The following is a 22,393-nucleotide window of genomic DNA, read 5'->3' as shown; positions in this document are numbered from 1 at the left end:
CTGATCCCTCCAATACTTTAAACATGAATGGATGTTGGATTTTGTCAAATGCTTTTCCAGCATTTAGGGAGATTATCATGTGGGTTTTTTTCTTTCAGTTTGATAATATTGTGGATCACATTGATGGATTTCCGTATATTGAACCACCCCTGCATATCTGGGATGAAGCCTACTTGGTCAGAGAGGATATCTTTGATGTGTTCTTATATTTGGTTTGCAAGTATTTTGTTGAGTATTTTTGCATCAATATTCATAAGGGAGATTGGTCTGAAATTCTCTTTCTTTGTTGAGTCTTTGTAAGGTTTAGGTACCAAGGTGACTGTGGCTTCATAGAATGAGTTTGGTAATGTTGCTTCTGTTTCTATTTTGTGGAATAGTTTGAAAAGAATTGCAGTTAGCTCTTCTTTGAAGGTCTGGTAGAATTCTGCACTGAAACCATCTGGTCCTTGGCTTTTTTTGGATGGGAGACTTTTGATGACAGCTTCTATTTCCTTGGGGGATATAGGACTATTTAATTGATTTACCTGGTCCTGATTCAGCTTTGGTAAGTCAAATCGATCAAGAAAATTGCCCATTTCATTTAGATTTTCAAATTTTGTGGCATATAGACTTTTGAAGTAAGTCCCAATGATTGGATTTCTTCAGTGTCTGCAGTTATGTCCCCCTTTTCATTTCTGATTTTGTTGATTTGGATGCTGTCTCTCTGCCTTTTAGTTAGCTTGGCTAAGGGTTTGTCTATCTTGTTGATTTTCTCAAAGAACCAGCTCTTGGTTTCATTGATTCTTTGAATTCTTTTATTTGTTTCTAATTGATTGATTTCAGCCCTGAGTTTGATTATTTTAAACCATCTACTCCTTTTTGGTGTGTCTGCTTCTTCTTTTTCTAGGGTTTTTAAGTGGGTCATTCAGTTGCTTGAATGAGCTGTCTCAAATTTCTTCTTGAAGCCACTTAGTGCTATGAACTATCCTCTTAGCACTGCTTTCATTGTGTTCCACAATTTTGGGTATGTTGTGTCTTCATTTTCATTGAGTTCTAGAAAGACTTTACTTTCTTTCTTTATTTCTTCCCTGACCCAGCTGTCATTTAGTAACAAGTTGTTCAGTTTCCATGTATGTCTAGGCTTTTGCTATTTCTGTTGTTGTTGAGGTCCAGCTTTATTCCATGGTGAGAAGACAAGATACAAGGGATTATTTCAATCTTCTTGTATCTGTTGAGGCTTGCTTTGTGACCAACTATATGGTCTATTTTGAAGAAGGTTCCATGAGGTGCTGAGAAGAAGGTAAATTCTTTTGTGTTTGGGTGTAAAGTTCTGTAAATGTCTGTTAGGTCCATTTGATTCATGACCTCTTTCAGAGACATTGTTTCTTTGTTTAATTTCTGTTTTGTTGACCTGTCATTTGTTGAGAGTGAGTTGTTGAAGTCTCCCACTATTAATGTGTGGGGATATATATGTGGTTTAAGTTTTATCAATGTTTCTTTTACAAATGTGGGTGCTCTTGTATTTGGGGCATAGATGTTGAGGATTGTGATGTCTTCCTGGTGGAATTTTCCCTTGATGAGTATGAAGTGTCCTTCCCCATCTCTTTTTATTAATTTTGGTTGAAAGTCTATTTTATCAGATATTAGAATGGCTACTCCTGCTTGTTTCTTGGGTCCATTTGCTTGGAAAGCCGTCTTCCAACCCTTTACCATCAGGTAATGTCTACCTTTGTGACTTAGATGTTTTTCTTGTATGCAACAGATTGCTGGGTTTTGTTTACGCATCCATTCTGTTAGTCTGTGTCTTTTTATTGGAGAGTTAAATCCATTGATGTTGAGAGATATTAATGACCAGTGGTTGTTAGATCCATTGAATTCAATGTTGGCTGTGGTCATAAGGTTGTGTGCTTGGTTGTTTTTTGTTTTACTGTAGTAAGGTTAATTATTTCCTGTGTTTTCTTGAAAGTAGCTAATATTCTTGGGTTGTATTTTCCCTTCCATTGTCTTCTATAATGCTGGATTTGTGTGTAGGTATTGTTGAAATTTGTTTTTGTCATTGAATATCTTGTTTTCTCTGTCTATGAGGACTGAGAGTTTTGCAGGGTATAGTAGCCTGGGCTGACATCTGTGTTCTCTTAGGATCTGCATGATATCCGTCCAGCCCTTCTGGCTTTCACAGTCTCTGTTGAAAAGTCAGGTGTGATTCTAATGGGTTTGCCATTATATGTTACTTGGCCTTTTTCCCTTGCAGGTTTTAGTATTTTTTCTTTGTTCTGTATGCTTACTGTTTTGATTATTATGTGTGGGGAGGATTTTCTTTTCTGGTCAAATTTGTTGGGTGTTTTATAGGCCTCTTGCATTCTGATTGGTCTCTCCTTTAACTTGGGGAAATTTTCTTCAATGATTTTGTTGAAAATGTTTTCTGGGCCTTGGAGAAGGGAATCTTCTTTTTCCTCTATTTCTATTATTCTTAGGTTTTGTCTTTTCATTCATTGCATTCCTTAAAACCTCTCTTTAATTCTTAATGTCCTTGGCACCTTCCCACCTGTGGAACAGATTGTTCATTCTGCTACATATTGAATAGCTATTCACCTTAATTCCAGGAGGAAGAGGGAAACTGCCTCCTCAGTGCCGGAAGGCAGAAGGTTGGCTAGGGGAGAACAGGCAAAAATGATACTGAAATATAAATCTCTGAAGATCTGGAAAAGGTGTGGCCCTGAAATGGAATCCAAGGCCAGAAATCACTGAGACTTGTTTCTTCAGTACTTGTAACACTAAGGGAAGTGGACATGTCACTCAAGACTCACTGGCCAATGAGGATCCTCCTTCCCTCCAGTAAGAGACAAGCAGGTTTTTCTGGGAGTCATGCTGCAAGTTTTCTTTATAGCTGAGCAGGCTTGAATGGTTGACCTGCTGTGGTCTGAGCTGGTCTGCTGTGTGCTGTGAGTGGATTTCAGGCGAGTTCCAAAGTCATAACAGGTTAGGGTGTGGCTGCTGCCCACAACCTGGTGGTACCGAAGGCTGAACAACTGGACCTGCCGTACACGGTTCTTCCTGGTGCTAGCTGGGAACCTGCAGCCAGAAGGAGCCATAGGAGCAATTCCTTCTCCTAGCATGACCACAAGGGTTTGGGGGATTTCTGAATATCTTCACTATATTGGATTTTGGATGGAAGCCAAGGAAACTCACTTCAGGACAGAAGGTTAAAATGAAAGCTTTATTTTCTGAGCTCAGGGAGGCAGCCAGTTTTGGATCTGAACACACTCAAGTGAGTAAGGTTTATTGTATATATAAAGGGTTAAATCCACAAAGTGAGGGCCCTAGGTGAGCTTTGGGCCAACCAATCAAATTTTAACATTGTGGGTTTATCTAGGGTACTTCTGTTCAAAGCTGCGCCTGATCCAAAACAACTGGCCTCCAGGCCTTTACCTAGTTTCAAGGATATTCAGTCTGGAATCAAAGGTCCTTAGTTTATATCATTGGACATTTGATCAAGAGCTCAAGGTGATCATGGAACAAAAATGTGGGTTCTCTGCTCAGGAGTATTTGAGGGCTTTGCAGGTAATATATTTCTACAATTTAAGGCTCCCTGGATGAGGCAACAGCAAGTTTAACCTGTTAACTGGTAATTAGGGAAATGTTTCAAGGGGCCGGGTGTGAGACTGCTCTGGAAGCTTGGGAATGTGAAGTTAGTTTAACCTTGATAGTATAATGAGGGAGCAAAATGTAAGACTTGCTTGGAGAAGGCTGGGCTCTGGAACATGCCTCCTTTCACACTATGGGGCTGCATGTTCACAAAGCATTTACAACACGGGCTTGATGATAGAAATGTCCTTGGCAGGATGCCAAAGTTGGAGAGGTCTAGTTTCTTTTGTATCTTCTATAAGTTCTGCCCTTGGCATTTAACATGTAGGTGTAAGATTAATTTGAATTTAATTTTGTGGAGTTTGTAAATAAGGTATGTGTTGAGCAGCACTTCAGTAGAAAGCTGTGATAAAAATGAATAGAATTGTTGAGGTAAAGGATTTACCAGTGCTTAGGAGTTAGGATGTGACACCAAGTCATATATAGCTAAGGTATATTCTAAAACACCCCACAGATAAATAGCATACCAACAAGGCCTTTAAAGGATTAGGATGCTAGGAGACACATGTTTGTTTATTGGGATTGTCCAAAAAATTGATTCCAACCCATAACCAAGGAGACAGCCTTGTTTCATACCAGGTATTGGTCCATCTCCATATTGAAGCAGACATCTAACTGGCTGCTTAATGGGACATTACAGAATCACAGCCAACATGAGAGCCTGGTGTGCCATAAAGTTGCAGTTTTCTACTTGAGGAAAACATAGTTCTGCCACCCATTTGACACTCATTTGAACAGGAAAAACACAGTTGTGTTGATGGCTGGCCTGATCAAACAAAGCTTTCCCTGAGATCCTCATGTATGAAGACTGACTGCTTCTCATACTCCTTCTCAAACATGCTTGGCAGAGCCATTACAACATAGGGCTTAGGCCTGGTTATATTTACCCAAGATTCTGAATTATTGATAATAAAACAGAGCTCCTTTTCTAAAACCAGGTATGTTCTTGGGTGTGCAATGGGTCCAGGGCATTTGAGGAGGGCTTGCTTCAGATTCTGAGAACCCAAAATATTACCAACTTAAGGCGCTTTACTTATCAGTCCCAAGGCCACTGTGGTCTTGGTAAATAATGTTCCCCTTGTGCGGTATTGTTTTTATTAGACTCCTCATGATTTTATCCTATTGTATGGGAGTTCCTGATAAATTCATAGATTTACTTCCATTTCTCCCATAGAAGTAATATAGAAGATGCTAGTCTTCTATAGAAGCTTAGTTATAATAAGACATAGCTTGTGCAAGATCTTCCCATCACAGCTTTATACTTTCTAACTTCTACTTTTCCTATAATTTGAAACCTCTGAGACCTTCCACTTATGACCCTGGCACTGAAGACTGACCTGCTGTATTAGGGGAGTACAGTACATAAATATTTCTAGGAATATCTTTGCTCTGCAAATCTCCCATCTGCCTCAGTGGCTAGACTTGACATCTCCAGTTCATATTGAAATTGTTTAATATATTACCTGGAACCTGAATTTAAAAGAGACTTAAAGATAACATCATGTAGGGAACTCAAAATCTGTTCTAAGCTGTCTTCTTTTTTAGCATGAACTAGAGCTGGATACAAGAGAATTTTTTTGTACTTAACCATTAAATTGTGTTTTGAGTACTTTCTCCCTGGGGATGCATGTTAATTCTAGAACAGCTTCATCTTTAGTCTTTTGGAAAAATATTTCTGAGACAAGCTATGTTGGCTCAGATCACATTGATCCCAGTCTATTGCATCACAGAGCAATGACCTAGCTTTTCTCCTTGTTCAAATCCCTAAATTGTTAAGTTAAAGGCTATAGCACAGCAGAGTTTTAAAAATTACACATTTGACTTATGCAATGAGCTCTAAATGTGGGAAGACAGGTTTGAAAAATGAAGGTCAAATTTCTAGAAGTTTTGCTTTCTAAATTCAATTTTTTTTCTGGTAATTTTGCAAATATGATAGAAACTACTGTCAAGGAAGCAATGTGGCTCAACCTTTAGCAATAGGTGATTAGCATCCTTTACCCTTTCCAATATAGTAGCCACAATGCTGTGTCTTAAGGAAGTCAATTCCAGGATACAGAAGGAGTTTCTGAGCTGCATAGGTGTCTTAGGTGTGAATTATGTTATACAGTTAGATAGGGCAGGTTTCACATCTTGCGTTGTAATTGATGTGGCAAGAAACAGAATTTAAATTACTATTTAAAATTTTTTTGTTATTAGGCACCAGTGGATTGGGTTTGCCTTATAGACTCTTATCACTAAATCACAAAAGATACAGTAGAAGCAATTGTTATTCAGGGCTAAGCTGTTTGGCTACCCTGATGCTTTTATACTTTTAGTTATTTTGTTTTTTTGTTTTGTTTTTGCTTTTGTTTGTGAAGACAAAGATTCTGTCTGTAGACCTGCGTGTCCTAAGCATTGATAAGTAGACCAGACAGGTTGAACTTCAAGCTCCTCCTGACTCTGGCTCCAGCTTGCAGCCATTAAATGTATTAAATATACAAGCATTTGTTGTTGTTGTTTTAACATTATTGGCTGACAGTCCTGGAATATAGGTTTTTGTACAGGTCAAGCATATGCTGCTGTTCCGATCTTCATCCACATCCATATTTGAATTTTTAAAAATCCCGAGTATTTTTCAGGATGGCATATGTTTACCACATTAATACTGCCTGAGTCTTCGGAGTCATTCGATTCCAGGTACATGAAATTCTTCCTGCCTGTCGGTTTTGAAGTTTTTGGATGAATAAATATGAGTATTTTGATTATATGCAGGTAGAATAATGGACAGTGCACTATATTCACCTTGATTCCAGGAGGAGGAGGAAAAGGGCAAGTGCTTACTGAGTGCTGGAAGACAGAAGGTAGGCTAAGGAGAACAGGCACAAATAATACTGAAATATAAATCTCTGCAGATCTGGAGAGGGTCTGGTCCTGAAATGAAAGCATGAGCCAGGAATCGCTAAACACTTTCCCTTCAGTATACTCTAACCCTAAGGGAGGTGCTCATGTCACTCCAGACTCACTGGCCAATCAGGACTCTGAGGTCCTCCCTCCAGTCAGTGGAAGAGGCGTGTTCTTCCGGGAGCCATGCTGCCTGTTCAGCTCTGTAGCTGAGCAGGCTTGAGTGGCTGTTGTGCTGTGGTCTGAGCGCAGCTGCTGTATGCTGTGAGGGGATTTCAGGAGAGTTCCAAAGTTGCAACATGCTGAGTGTGTGGCCGCTGCCCCCATCGTGGTGCAGCAGGACGCTGAACAGCAGGAGCTAGTGTAGTTGGTCCTTCCTGGGGTGGGCGGGAACCCGCAGCCATCAGCTACTTGTGAGGTCCTTTGTCTTAGCCTTAGTAATGCTGAGCTATCTGAGTCCCTTATGTTAGAAGTTGGATGGACTGTGAGCCAGACTGTATGTGGTGACCTGGGCAGAGGCCCTTGCCCTATCAGCTCTCTGAGTGTGGATTCCCTGGAGAGGAGACTGCAGCTCTGGCCTGTAAAAGGGACTTTTATTCTCCTGGTTTAGTTGTCTTCAAGGATTAGTACCATCTTCTGCTTACTTAGGTCTAGTCCTGGATGCATCTAGCTTTCATATACTACAATCTAGGCCTAGAATGTTTTCAGCCTCTGAGACGTAGTTCTTAATAAGCTCACAGTTTCTAGTTCTTTCTCAGTTCTGGCTGACTGGTTCATTTCAGCTGTTCTGGTTCAGGCTCCTTTCTAAGATGACTGATTTAATCTTGCTTCTCTCACAGTCTCTGAGTTGCTTTTCTTGGCCTCAAAATAACTCCAGCAATCTGCTCTAATCTTCTGGTTCATTCTCATTCTCTGGCTTGTTCTGTCTTTACTGTTGTCTAGCTTGTTCTCTCATTCAACTTCTCTATGTAACCATCTCCTGTAAAACTTCCCCCTGTCTCTATGCATTGCCCCTTAAGTAGCTTCCCTTTCCTCTCTTTCCTGAAAATTGTTGGGCTTAGTCTATTATGTCATGTCTTTCCCTGATCCTACACTGTTTCTGCCACCCTTTTAAACATTGCTTTCAAACATGTTGCTGCAAACTCTATTTACCTTCATTGTTTGTAATTAAAGCTGTATACTACAACACTTGGACCTAAGCTTTTCTTTACCTGAAACTTGCTCTTTACCAGGCTGTTCTTGAAGTTACATCTGCTTGCTTCTGTCTCCTGAATTAAAGGTGTGTTTGTATTCCAGCTGGATCAGACAGACTTAGATGGACTTTGGATGTGATCTCTTGCCAGAACAGCTATGTTCTGAATTAAAATTCCTCTGCACTAGCCATAGGAAGCTGTGGTGCTTAAAATATAATTGTCAATGTGCACACAGATACTGTTTTTAGCATTCAATATGAAGAAAGATTAGAAATCTGAAGGTATGGTTTCTACAAGTTCTGAACACTACATTCCACATTTAGTTTTGTGTAATAACATTTTCAAATAGTTTAGAAACTCATAGAAAGCAGGAGATGAAGCTTATCCTTCAGCAATATTTGATTAGCATTCTTTTACCTTTCTACTACTACCAACAGTCACAATAGTGTTATTCACAGAAATTAATTTCTAGAGTATAAAAGACACTGCTTAAATTGCAGAGGATTCCAGGTGTACATTGTAATGTTTGTTTGATAGGGCAGATTTCATATCTGGGGCCATAACCTGTATGGTAAGAAGACCTTAAATTCCTGTTCAACATTGTTTTGTTTGTGGGCACCAGTGGGGCTGGGATTGCCTGAAATCCCAAGGGTTTTGATGGGAGTCAGAGCCAAAGCCCATCTTTCTGATCACCTCCACCTACAGAGAGAGGTCTAGAGCATGGTGCCTCTCTGTTTAGAAGAACGATGAGTAGTATCTGGAGGATCAGAAATAGAACAGTTTAGAGGTCCCTTTGAGTTACTTTTGTAGGAGTGGTGATGTCTGTGTTTGTTTCATTTCTATACACATACAATCATAGGTAACATTGGTCAAGTTCACATTTTCCTGGCTGAGTTTCCTTAGGTATTTTGATAAAATTTTGACTATATTTTGGGGTTATTTTTTTATTTTTCTCTCTGTGGAGAGCTGAGACTCAGACGCCACCAGATGGCACTGACATTCTGCCCTCAAAACTGTAAACAACCTCCAGTACACATGCGCGAATTACGTAAGCACGCTAAGCACACCAAGCCCGAGTCATCAGATGAGGTAAAGAGTGAGCAGCCAATCAGGGTATTGACACATCACTTAGGTGGTGACGTGTCAATACCCTGATTGACACATCGGGCTCTCCCTCTCCTCTCCTCCTTTCATCGTTTAACTGTAATAAAGGCTTGTTGCGGAAGGATCCTTGTGTCTGCGTGCGTTTCTGCTGGGATGACCACGCGGCTCCCAACATCTCTCTACCCATTTATTCCTTTACAAATATTCACTTTCTTGATTATTGTAGCTTCATGGTAAGTACAAAAGTCATGTTGTGCCTGTATGTATACTATTTCACATAGCACATAGTTTGAAATAATCTTTCTTGTTCTAAGCCATTAGGAACTTGGTTTGGAATATATTGATTTATGCTGAAAATTGAAAATGCCCAACACTTATTTTGAAAATACATCATATTAATGGTGTTGTTTACAGTTGTATTAAAAGTTAAAAAACATTCAACAGTCATTTAATGAAAAGAATAATTGTGTGCAACTGAAACTGATGTGAAAAAATTGTACAAAGCCATAGGATCAGGACTTTAGTATAGAGTTTAGTGACACAGAATACATGGTTATGATCACATTAAGTATGATTTAATTGAGAAAACAAAAAGAATGAAGATAAAACATGCTCCAGCATTAAACAGTGAATCTGAGTGTGACATAGGATTATATATTAGCATGCAAAATCAACTCTGATAGTAGTAGGTTGGACTTTTTCTCAGATAACAAGTAAATTTAGTTGAAACTGTGTTGTAATTTTAGAGTTGATTTAACATTGCGTGTGTTTACTGAATGCATGCTGAGACATTGGGGCATAATATATATTCACAAGCAACCCCATTATACAGAGTTTTCATAAAATGGCAGATATTACTGAAGATCCCAGGAATCTACTAAGTAGATTTTTCGTAAACTTGAAATACTTCAGGGCACTGTGCTAAATGTATGAAGACAATATCAATGAATAAATTAGTATACACTTATAAAGTACTCTCATGGTCAGTGCTGTATTGGTGTTGAAATAGCATGTAATTACAGCTTAAGCTGTGTTCACCCATTTCTTTTTCCTGTCTGATTTTTATGTTTCATGGGCTCTTTTTGGTCAGGTGTATATGAGAGCTTCAGCCATCTTGTCCATACTGCAGGTAGCAACAGAAAATGAAGAGCAGAAAGCATAGAAGCAATTAACTACAAAAGGTTTTTAAAAAACATTTTTAGTTAGTATGTACAGAAAAAAATTAAATACCAAGATTTTTGTAACAAGAGTTGTTATGAGAAGCAAATGTGCTGTTATAGTATAGTGTCAAAATGCAGGAAGTCATTCTATTTGGAAGGAATGAGAACTTTCTGCCAACTGCATGAGAAATGAAAAATGAGGTTAAGAAACAGATTGACCTGTTTTGTTTCTATTTAAATAATGACAATAAATTATAATTTAAGAAAAAATGTAAGTCTTAGACAAGTTACTCATCTCTCTTTTTAATTCTGATAGTAACCCTTTCAGTTTTGCATGGGAGAATATGTTTAAATATTTAATATTTTAATGCATCAGTTTCTTTATGTTTTATATATTATACAATTAATGCAGCAATGATGTATAACCTTACATAGGGATTTCTTTTTAAATAATTATTAAAACACTTGTTTTTATTAATTAACTAAATTTATATCTTAGTCATATGTCCCTCCCTCCTTTCCTTCCATTTCCACTCTCCCTCCTCCCTTTTGCATTCTCAGAAAAGAGAATTCCCCCTACCCATACAATCAAGCTCATCTATTCACTTTAGGATGGAGTTCATCTTCTTCCCTTGTGGCCTGGTACTGAAGTTCCATCAGGGGAACATAATAAAAAAGCAGGCAACATAGAGATATCCCACCTTACCATAACTAGGAGGTCTACATGAAGCTTAAGATACTCATTGGTCTTATGTTCTTGGGGTCTGTGCATTGTAGTATAACTATCCTTTAGTAAATGACTAAAATCCACTAATAAGTGAGTATCTACCATGTGTGTTTTTCTGGGTCAGTGTTAACGTCACTCAGGATGATCTTTCCTATTTGCTCCCATTTGCCTAAAGATTACGTGATTTTCTACTTTTTAACAGCCGAGTAGTATTCCATTATGTAAATGTACTACAGCTTCTTTACCCATTTATCAGTTGAGGGACATCTAGGTTGTTTCCAGTTTCTTGTTAGTAGAAATAAAGCTACAATGAACATGGTTGAGCAAATGTCCTTGTTTTATGTTGGAGCATCTTTCAGGTATATACCTAGGAGTGGTGTAGCTGGGTCTTGAGGAATGGTTATTCCCAGTTTTCTGAGAAAGTGCCAAATTTTTGTACAAATTTGCTCCCCCACCAGCAATGGAGGAGAGTCCCCCATTCTGCACATTTTTGCCAGCATGTGTTGTCACTTGAATTTTGGATGTTAGTCATTTTGAGAGGTTTAAGATGGAATCTCAGAGCCATTTTGATTTGCATTTCCCAGATGACTAAGGATGTTGAGCATTTTTTAAGTGCTTATATACCATTGAATATTAAATTCTCCCAAACCCATTTTTCTCACAGTCAGGTGTCTGATTTAAGTTTTCAAGGCATTTCTTTAAGAAAGAAGATGATGAAACACTTGCTTAACAGATATTGTTGTAAAAAGGACTTCAATTCACATTTAGTAATTGCTGTATCTGAGGATTACTGCCCCTGTCTGCTGCCCTAGACCTGGGCAGGGCAGGTCTAGATTCCATATAATCTATATTAAGCATAGAAGATTTTCAGCCTCTGAGAATTACTGCTTAATATGCACACCCTTTCTTGTTCTTTCTGAGCTCATAGATGACTGATTCAGTTCAGCTGTTCTGGCTCAAACTCCTTTCCTAGCTAACTTATTAAATCTGGCTTTTCTCCCATCCTCTGAATTGCTTTGTTTGGCCTCATACTAACTCCAGCAGTCTTTTCTAATCTTCAGGCTCTTATTTTCTCGATCTTTTGATCTTCACCTTAGTTCTCTCTTTACAACCTGTCTTTCTCTTACTGTCCCAGAAAAACTGTCTCCTCTCTCCATGCAGTGGCCCTTAAGGAGCTTCATTTCCTCTCTATTTCATGAGAGATGCATGTATCCTGTTCTGTCAAATATTGTTCTGAATTTGTCCCCTTTTCTGCCACTCAATTAGATATTACTTTCAAACACATGTGCTTCCTTCTCCCAATTAGTTTGCTACACCTGTTGTTTGAGATTAAACACATGTATCACCATGCCTGAAACTAAGCTTTTCTTTACTGGACATTGCTCTATACCAGGCTGGCATTGAAGGCAGATCTGCTTGCCTCTGTCTCCTGGATTAAAGTATTGTTATATTCCAGCCAGATCACATAGACAAAGAGGGTCTTCGGATGTGATCTTTTGCCAGAGCAACAAGTCTCTAAATCAAATTCCTCTATATAATCATTACTCATATCCACATTACAGATGCTCTGTAGAAATTCTAATCTCTTAAGTCTTATACAATTCAGATATTAGAAAAAGCAAACTCATTAAATATGTAATAATTTTATGTACAAAACCTACTCAAGAGCAAATATTCCATAGAAAAGCTGATGTAACTCAAATACTTAAAGTAAACTTGCTAAGTTTAGTTAGATGGAAAGTATGAAAGTCAAGAAATTTGTTGTGGAGGAAAAATTATCTCTATAGCACATGTCTTTGAAGACAAAAATCAAACTGTGAATATCGGGATCTTCCATTTGTTACTCAAGTCATTTGGGCATAAGGACATGAAAAAAAAATTATCTCCCAGAACAAGTAGAAGATATGTAGTAGTCCTTACTTGGAGTAGACTTCATGAATGTGATTCAAGTTTGCATTTAAGTTATTAATAATCACTAATAATAAATAATAATCATAAATAATAATCACAATATTATTTAAAGAGTTAAAGAAAATTCCCCATCTACCCAATAGCAGTGAGATTCCTTTAGGTCTCCAGCATCACTTCTTTGAAGAGATTCTTTTGGGATGGATCCAGTGAAGTCCACTTTTCTTGAGTGAAGTTAACATGCACACCATCATAGGTTATTGCATTCTAAACTATCCTATACAAATATACAACAGAAACCATGAAAGTGACAACACTATAAATTTATAATTATTCATTTATTAATTCATTATTAATGACAAATGAATCAAAAACTTGAATCACGTTCAGAAAGTCTAGTGAAAGCAGGGGAAAATTAATAAATTAAACTAGTATACTTAATTAATTTTTGAAACTAATTGGGAATATAGCCAAAGAAATCACACTAGAGAAAATCCCTATGATTACTAGTTCTGTGGAAATTGTTGTGTTTACCCTGGTTCAGTTTACAAATGTAGTGTGACTCCCACTATAGGAAAATTTATGAATGCAGTCATTATTGTGTAGCTGAGTTCTAGTTCTTTTCAAATATGTGAAAAACCACTTATAGAAAAAGGACCCCCCTACCAGTGGACTGGGGGAGGAGCATGGGTGGAGAAGAGGGGGGGAGGATGAGATTTGTTAGGGGCAGAGGGAGGGAGCTCCAGGTGGGATACAAAGTGAATAAACTGTAATTAATAAAAAATATACTCTCTAAAAAAGGAAAGAAAGAAAAAGGATGCTATAAGGAATCCATGTAATATGTTTCTCACCACAAAGGTATCTTCAAAGTGCAAAATTTCCACAATCAAGGGGGAAACTATAAATGTAAACAAAGTGATAAAACATTAAGATGTAAGTCCTTTTTACATTTATATCAAATTGTAAACTTAAATCACTGTAAATGTTATGCCAGGTTCACGGGACCCTCAGAGACCACCAGGAGATGACTCGATGCAATTTTGTGTACTTGAACAAACTTTGGGTATATACCTAGCAGTGGTATAGCTGGGTCTGGAGGAAGCACTATTCCTATTTGTCTTAGAAAGCGCCAGATAGCTTTCCAGAGTGGTTGTACCAGTTTACATTCCCACCAGCAGTGGAGGAGGGTTCCCTTTTCTCCAGAACCTCTCCAGCATGTGTTATCGCTTGAGTTTTTCATCTTGGCCATTCTGATGGGTGTAAGGTGATATCTCAGGGTCGTTTTGATTTGCATTTCCCTGATGGCTAATGAGGATGAGCATTTCTTTAAGTGTTTTTCTGCCATTCGATATTCCTCTGTGGAGAATTCTCTGTTTAGCTCTGTTCCCCATTTTTTAATTGGATTACTTGGATTGCTGCTTTTCAGCTTCTTTAGTTCTTTGTATATACTGGATATTAGTCCTCTGTCAGATAAAGGGTTAGTGAAGATTCTTTCCCAATCTGTAGGCAGTCGTTTTGTTTTGATGACGGTATCCTTTGCTTTACAGAAACTTTTCAGTTTCATGAGGTCCCATTTATTGATTGTTGCTCTTAGAGCCTGTGCTGTTGATGTTCTGTTCAGGAAGTTGTCTCCTGTGCCAATGAGTTCTAGGCTGTTCCCCACTTTTTTTCCAATTGATTTAGGGTATCTGGTTTTATGTTGAGGTCCTTGATCCACTTTGACTTTAGTTTTGTGCAGGGTGATAAATATGGATCTATTTTCATTTTTCTGCATGTAGACATCCAGTTGGTCCAGCACCATTTGTTGAAGATGCTGTCTTTTTTCCATTGAATGGATTTGGCTTCTTTGTCAAATATCGAGTATTCATAGGTGTGTGGATTTATTTCTGGGTCTTCTATGCGGTTCCATTGATCCTCCTTTCTGTTTCTATGCCAATACCATGCAGTTTTTATTACTGTTGCCCTGTAGTACAGCTTGAGATCAGGAATGGAGATACCTCCACTTGATCTGTTGTTGTACAGGATCGTTTTGGAGATTCTGGGTTTTTTGTTTCTCCATATGAAGCTGAGAATCTTTTTTTCAAGGACTGTAAAGAATTGAGTTGGTATTTTGATGGGAATTGCATTGAATCTGTAGATTGCTTTTGGCAGTATGGCCATTTTCACAATGTTAATCCTACCAATCCATGAGCACGGGAGATCTTTCCATCTTCTGATATCTTCTTCGATTTCTTTCTTCAGAGACTTGAAGTTTTTCTCAAACAGGTCTTTCACTTGCTTGGTTAGAGTCACACCAAGGTACTTTATGTTATTAGTGGCTATTGTGAAGGGTGTTGTTTCCCTAATTTCTTTCTCAGCCTTTTTGTCTTTGGTGTATAGGAGGGCTTCTGATTTTTTTGAGTTTATTTTGTATCCTGCCACTTTGCTGAAGGTGTTTATCAGCTGAAGGAGTTCTCTGGTTGAATTTTTGGGGTCGCTCATGTATACTATCATATCATCTGCAAATAGTGACACTTTGACCTCTTCCTTTCCGATTTGTATCCCCTTGATCTCCTTTAGTTGTCTTATTGCTCTGGCTAGGACTTCAAGTACTATGTTGAAGAGATATGGGGACAATGGACAGCCTTGTCTTGTCCCTGATTTCAGTGGGATTGATTTAAGTTTCTCTCCATTGAGTTTGATGTTAGCTATAGGCTTGCTATATATTGCCTTTACTATGTTTAGGTATGTGCCTTGTATCCCTGATCTCTCCAAGACTTTAAACATGAATGGGTGTTGGACTTTGTCAAATGCTTTTTCGGCGTCTAAGGAGATGATCATGTGGTTTTTCTCCTTCAGTTTGTTTATGTAGTGGATTACATTGATGGATTTCCGTATGTTGAACCACCCTTGCATGCCTGGGATGAAGCCTACTTGGTCATGGTGGATGATATCTTTGATGTGTTCTTGGATTCGGTTTGCAAGTATTTTATTGAGTATTTTTGCGTCAATGTTCATAAGAGAGATAGGCCTGAAGTTCTCTTTTTTTGTTGGGTCTTTGTGTGGTTTAGGTATTAAGCTGACTGTGGCTTCATAGAATGAGTTTGGTAGTGTTCCTTCTGTTTCTATTTTGTGGAATAGCTTGAGGAGAATTGGAGTTAGCACTTCTTTGAAGATCTTGTAGAATTCTGCGCTGAAGCCATCTGGTCCAGGGCTTTTTTTGGAGGGGAGACTGTTAATGACTGCTTCGATTTCCTTGGGAGATATAGGGCTATTCAGTCTTTCTACCTGATCTTGACTTAGTTTTGGTAGATGGAATCTTTCAAGAAAATTATCCATTTCATTTAGATTCTCAAATTTTGTGGCATATAGGCTTTTGTAGTATGACCTAATAATTGTTTGGATTTCCTCAATGTCTGTGGTTATGTCCCCATTTTCATTTCTGATTTTGCTGATCTGGATAGTTTCTCTCTGCTTTTTAGTTAGTTTGGCTAAGGGTTTGTCTATCTTGTTGATTTTCTCAAAGAACCAGCTTTTTGTTTCATTGATTCTTTGGATAGTTTTATTTGTTTCTAGTTGATTGATTTCAGCCCTTAGTTTGATTATTTCCAGCCGTCTGCTCCTCTTGGGTGTATCTGCTTCTTTTTTTTCTAGGGTTTTCAGTTGGGCCATTAAGTTGTTTGTATGTGATGTTACGAATTTCTTCTTGCAGGCACTTAGTGCTATAAATTTTCCTCGAGCACTGCTTTCAATGTGTCCCATAAATTTGGGTATGTTGTGCCTTCCTTTTCATTGAATTCTAGGAAGTCTTTAATTTCTTTCTCTATTTCTTCCTTAACCCAGCTGTCATTGAGTAGTAAGTTGTTCAGTTTCCATGTGCGTGTCGGCTTTTTGTTGTTTCTGTTGTTGTTGATGTCTAGCTTTAGTCCATGGTGGTCAGATAGTATACAAGGGAGTATTTCAATCCTTTTGTATCTGTTGAGGCTTGCTTTGTGACCCACTATATGGTCTATTTTGGAAAAGGTTCCATGCGGTGCTGAAAAGAAGGTGTACTCTTTTGAGTTTGGGTGAAATGATCTGTAGACGTCTATTAGGTCCATTTGATTTAGGGATTCTGTGAGTGCTTTTATTTCCCTATTTGGTGTCTGTCTAGTTGATCTGTCCCTTGGTGAGAGTGGAGTGTTGAAGTCTCCCACTATTAAGGTATTAGGATCAATGTATGATTTAAGCTTTAATAATGTTTCATTTACGAATGTTGGTGCTCTTGTATTTGGGGCATAGATATTCAAGATTGTGATGTCCTCTTGGTGGATTTTTCCTTTGATGAGAATATAGTGGCCCTCCTTATCTTTTTTGATTAACTTGGGTTGAAAGTCTATTTTATTAGATATTAGGATGGTTACTCCAGCTTGTTTTCTGGAACCATTTGCTTGAAAAACAGTTTTCCAGCCCTTTACTCTGAGGTAGTGTTTGTCTTTGTTGCATAGGTGTGTTTCTTGGATGCAACAGAATGTTGGATCCTGTTTCCTTAACCATTCTGTTAGCCTGTGTCTTTTTATTGGTGAGTTGAGTCCATTGATATTGATAGATAATAGTGACCAATGCATGTTAGTTCCTTTTGTAATGGAGTCGATGATCTAACCCTGTTTCATTGCTTGTTTTCTTTTCATTTTTGTTGGGACATTATCTGTATGCCCTGTTTTCTTGGGTGAATTTGTTTTCATTGGATTGGAGTTTTCCTTCTAGTATCTTCTGTAGGGATGGTTTGCTGTGTAGATATTGTGTAAATTTAGTTTTGTCATGGAATATTTTGTTTTCTCCATCTATGTTGATTGAAAGCTTTGCAGGGTATAGTAGTCTGGGTTGACATTTGTGATCTCTTAGAGTCTCCATGATACTTGCCCAGGCCCTTCTGGCTTTCATAGTTTCTGATGAGAAGTCCGGTGTGATTCTGATAGGTCTACCTTCATATGTTACTTGGCCTTTTTCCCTTGCTGCTTTTAATATCTTTTCTTTGTTCTGTAGATTTAGTGTTTTGACTATGATGTGACGTGATGTGTTTCTTTTCTGGTCTAGTCTATTTGGAGTTCTGTAGGCCTCTTGTATATTTATGGACATCTCTTTCTTTAAGTTGGGAAAATTTTCTTCTGTGATTTTCTTGAAAATATTTTCTGGACCTTGGAGTCTGGAGTCTTCTTTTTCGTGAATTCCTATTATTCTTAGATTTTGTCTTTTCATAGCATCCTTGATTTCTTGGATATTTTGTGATTGGAACTTTTCTGATTTTACTTTTTCTTTGAGAGAAGTATCCATTTCTGCAAGTGTGTCTTCAGCTCCAGAGATTCTCTCTTCCATCTCTTGTATTCTGTTGGTGATGCTTACTTTTGTGGTTCCTGATCTTTTCTCCCAGTTCTCCAGCTCAAGGGTTTTCTCATTTTGTGTTTTCTTTATTGATTCTAATTCTGTTTTCATGCCTTGCACCATTTCTTTCATGTGTTTGAATTTGGATTCCTGTCTCTCTACGATGGCCTCTATTTCTTTTTCATTTCCTTCTTATATGCCACTAATTTTTCCTCTACTTGTGTATCTATTTGTTTGGCTATGTTTGCCTGTGTTTCTTTAAGGATATTGTCTATTTCTTTTTTCTTTACCTCCAATTGACTGGCCATCTCTTTGAAAGACTTGTTCATTTCCTCCTTATGAGCCTCAAATAATTGGGCAAGCATGGCTTTAAAATCATTTTCCTGTGCTTCTGCTGAATTGGAGTATCCATCGATTTTGGGGTTTGCTGGTGAAGTCATGATGTCCTGATTTATGTTGGAAGTGTTCTTTCGCCTACCCCTGGCCATTGGCTTATCTGAAACCTTCCCTGTTTGTTTTTGGATTCTGCAGATCAGACTGGTGCTGTCTCTCTCTGGTGTCTGGAGAGTTCTTCAGGAAGCTGAGCACTCTCAGCGTGTGCTGAGGACTAGCTGTACCTGTGGGAGGAAAGTACGCAGGCGCAAACGGGGCAATTGCAAGCGTGTGTATGCGCGGGCGGGCGTGTGTGTATCTGTGTGTGTAAGTGTGCGTGGATGAGTTTCTCGAGGGACAGAGTGATAGCTAATGTTGAATCCTTGAGTGTGTGGGAGGGGCTCTGCACTGTATATGTCGCAGGCGCTAATGATGATCGCAGTGCAACTTCTGGCATTAACTGCCTAACTCCTCAATCAGGCCCACAGGGCAGGAATTTCAATGTCCCTAGTGCCCCTCTGTTTCCCCAAGCGGGTATGTGGGTGGGAGGGGGGTTCGATGCCTGGCTTCTGATTTAGAAGGACCCAGGATCTGGGGAACTGCAGATTCTCAAGGGTGCACTCACTTACAGGCAGGTCTCTTGGCAGAGATCGTGGTATCCTGGGCTCTCTGCTCTCTGGTTTGGCCCTGCTTCTTTGATGTGTTCCACCAGTTCTGTGCTGCTGTCACTGCCAGGTTCTGAGGTCTTGCTGCAGCTGGAGATTTCAGGGTGGTCACTTCAGCAGGGATGGGGTAACCAGGCTCTCTGTTCTCTGGTTTGGCCCTGGTTAGTCTTAAACTAAAGGGCTGAGGTGCCCCGCCAGTTCAGTGCTGCTCCACCGCCACGTCCAGCTGTAACTGGAGACTGGGTTGCTAGTCCCAATGCTTTCTGGGAAGTCCTAGGATCTCTCCGTTGTGCTCTCCAAGCTTGGGAGGCCCAGTGCCTGGTGTGTCCAGTTTGTATGACGTTTCTGCCTGGTTTTGGTGAGTATATAGGGTATTCTCTGTCACTGTGGGATTGGGCGGTCCGTACCATCAGTTATGGCGATCCTGCGGAGCTAGTATGGTGTCTAGCAGATTCACGCCCTGGGAGGATGGTGCAGCTGCTGCGCGAATCTGGGACTCCAGGACATGTACTTTTGTCTGCTGCTAAAGTGCTTGAGGCTCTGTCTCAGTGGCTGTATACCCCAGGCAGTTAGGTCTGCGCTGAGAAAGATGAGTCAGCTGTGCCGCTGTGCCGAGGAGGAAGGAGGTCTGGGGCAAGTAATGGTTTCTTGAAAGCAATAATATAACAGTTTAGGCTGTCATGCAGAATTTATTTTTTTGTGAGTTGTGAAATCTGTGTTTGTTTAATTTCTACATACATAAGTAACAGTGGTCAAGTTCACATTCTTCCTCTTTCCTAAGGCATTTGATTACGGTTTTGGATTTTTGTCTACATCCAGTTTTTCTTTCACTAATAGTGTATACCTTTTGCTTCTTGTAGTTTCAGGTAAGTACAGAAGTCACATCGTACAAGTGTGTGTCTACAATTTCCTCATAATCCTAATGAGAATTCTGAGTTTTTCACATAATACATGGTTTTGTAATCATCTTTCCTGTAGTAAATTGTTAGGAATTTTCTTTGGATTGTTTTTAATTCAAGCTGCAAATTGAAGTTAATTTTTTTTAGTCTTTTTCTTTTGAAAAAATATCTGTTTAATAGTGGTGCTTACACATGTTTGAAAGGGTAAAATATCTTATTGTATAATCATTAATTTGGCAGAAACCATAAGTTCATACCACTGAAGATTATGTGAAATAACGTAGAAAGTGATACCTAGTGACTTTAGTATAGAGTTTGGAGACACAGCATATATTCGTATGGTCACATAACAACTACATTATGCAGAGTTCTAATAAAAGGACAGAATTGCTGTGGATTCAAGCAATTCTTATTAGATTTTCCATGCACATGAAATTGGTATTGTGAAATGTCACAGTTCTCATGCTCATTGCAGTTATAGTCATAACGTAGCCACAGAAGACTTGGCACAGACTTAGAAAAGTCCCAAGTTTGCTAATTATGTCTCTATGATATTCCTGAAAATCTAAGCAGTGTAAGACATGTGTTCCCTCTCATCTCCTTAGCTTCAATTTAAAACAGATGTTCTCTTGGCACTCCCAAATGTTCTGTACCATCAAGTTCCAGTACAACTTTTGTGGCTCAGTTGGTGGTGAGGTTTCTCTTTCTATAGTGTGTAGAGAACTTTCTTTCTCCCCAAAGACTGGAATATAGGGTTGAAGGCTCCAAGCCTGTACATGCTCATCTTCTGTATATTCAGCAAAGCACTGTGACAGTGGCCCTCAGCAAGGGGGCCCTTCTGTCAGTTTTCAGAGAGACCTTTTGTACTTCCTTCAGCTTGGTTAGTTTAGGGATATCTACAGGGACCATGAACCAATTCAATTCCTGCACCATAGTGGGAAACATGACAACAACGAACTAAACCTCAGAAAGAATAAGGCAGCCAAAATTAATGTTTTGTTTTTATAAGAGATACCATGGTCATGGTGTCTTCCCAGCAATGGAAACTGTAACTATGACTGAAGTTCCTACTGGGAGCTTGGGTATTGCTGCAATATTTCTTACCATACTTTTCTTTGGAGAAATGTGGATATTTGTAACTTTGAATTAGGGAAATAGTTGGAGAAATGGAATTAAGGAAGTAGTGACCACAGGGGAATACTCCAGGTGGTGAAGTTTTCATCACATAAAACTAAAACTTAGAGCCATTCATAATGGTATACACCCTCAACACCTGCACTCAGGACAGAGCAGAATATAGATTTCTGAGCCCAAAATCAGTCTGTGGAGCAAGTTCTAGTAGAGCGAAGCTTAATTAGTGAAGAAAAACATTAGAAACAAAGGAAGCTTATGTAAATATTGGACAATGGTCCCATTTTCCAGCCCCAGCAAGCAGCAGAACTCAGCAGATTTAGCCAATTGGTTCTGGCTTTAGACTCAATAATAGAAGATAAAGGTAGAACAATAATAGAAGTCAACTTTGGAAGAGTGGGGTAATGTCATCATTCCCTGTGCTGAGGTGGTTCACACAAGTAATCCCAGCTGTCAGGGAGGCAGGGGTAGGTGGATCTCTGTGAGTTTGAGGCCAACCTGGTCGACAAAAGCCAGTACAGCACAGCTAAGGCTACACAGAGAAATCCTGTCTGGAAAAACAAAAAAATAAAACAAAAATTATTTAAAAATGAGATCAAATAACTGTATTTCATGTAAATAAAATCCAAATAGTTGGGTATTATCAGGGAACTTTTTAATTATATCTTTTGAAGCAAGAAAACCTTTCTTTGGTCTGGACCTATTGAGGTGATAAGCTCCCTCCTTAACCTAAGCCACATATCTAGTGGTAGCCTAAATATATAATGGAAACTGAAGATCGTCATTCTGTCTCTTGTTCTTCGTGCCTTAGCTCTGGCTAGCATTAGGGTCTACTTTTTTGAAATTCTAGTGTATCAACTCTGCACAGCCTTTGAGGCATTCTTATAAATCAACTTTCTATATACACAGAGAAATACATTCTATCAGATCTTTTCATGTAGAGTGCCTTTATTAATACAGCTTTTCCCTCACCTTCCATTGAGAACAAGTGCTTGCTTAAGTGGTGTTAAAAAATGTCACATGTTTCCTGCTTTCCTCCTGGGTTGCCTCAGTGCTACACCCATGCCAGTGTCGCCATAGTAGCATAAGCTACAGGGCGGGGGATATGATTTCCCCGGAAATACGCCCCCCTGGAAGGTCCCTGGAAAACTCATCCCACTTGGAAAAGAGATGTGTTCTGAGATTTCTATGCTTCTTCAGTTGGGGCTCTGGGGCTGGAATAATGAATTCTTTGATCTTTCTTTGTGACACCTGAAACAGCACAACTAACTTTATTTAAAAAAAATTATCATTAGTAGATTGTTAAAGGCTTTAATAAAAAAAAGTTTAAAAAAGTAATGAATTAGATTTAATATTAATAGGCATTAAGAATAGTAAAACAATAATAGGC

At 38.8% G+C, this 22,393-nt stretch overlaps 1 protein-coding gene across 1 annotated transcript in view; it reads left to right on the top strand.

Moving 5' to 3' along the window:
* Positions 1-22,393, top strand: part of LOC110561735 (vomeronasal type-2 receptor 116-like) — a 799,658-nt gene that overhangs the window by 617,812 nt on the left and 159,453 nt on the right.

Source organism: Meriones unguiculatus, assembly GCF_030254825.1.
Source record: "Meriones unguiculatus strain TT.TT164.6M chromosome 13 unlocalized genomic scaffold, Bangor_MerUng_6.1 Chr13_unordered_Scaffold_34, whole genome shotgun sequence".
Taxonomy (NCBI): domain Eukaryota; kingdom Metazoa; phylum Chordata; class Mammalia; order Rodentia; family Muridae; genus Meriones; species Meriones unguiculatus.
The sequence above is the reverse complement of the archived record's forward strand: the minus strand, read 5'-3'. Positions and strand labels throughout refer to the sequence as shown.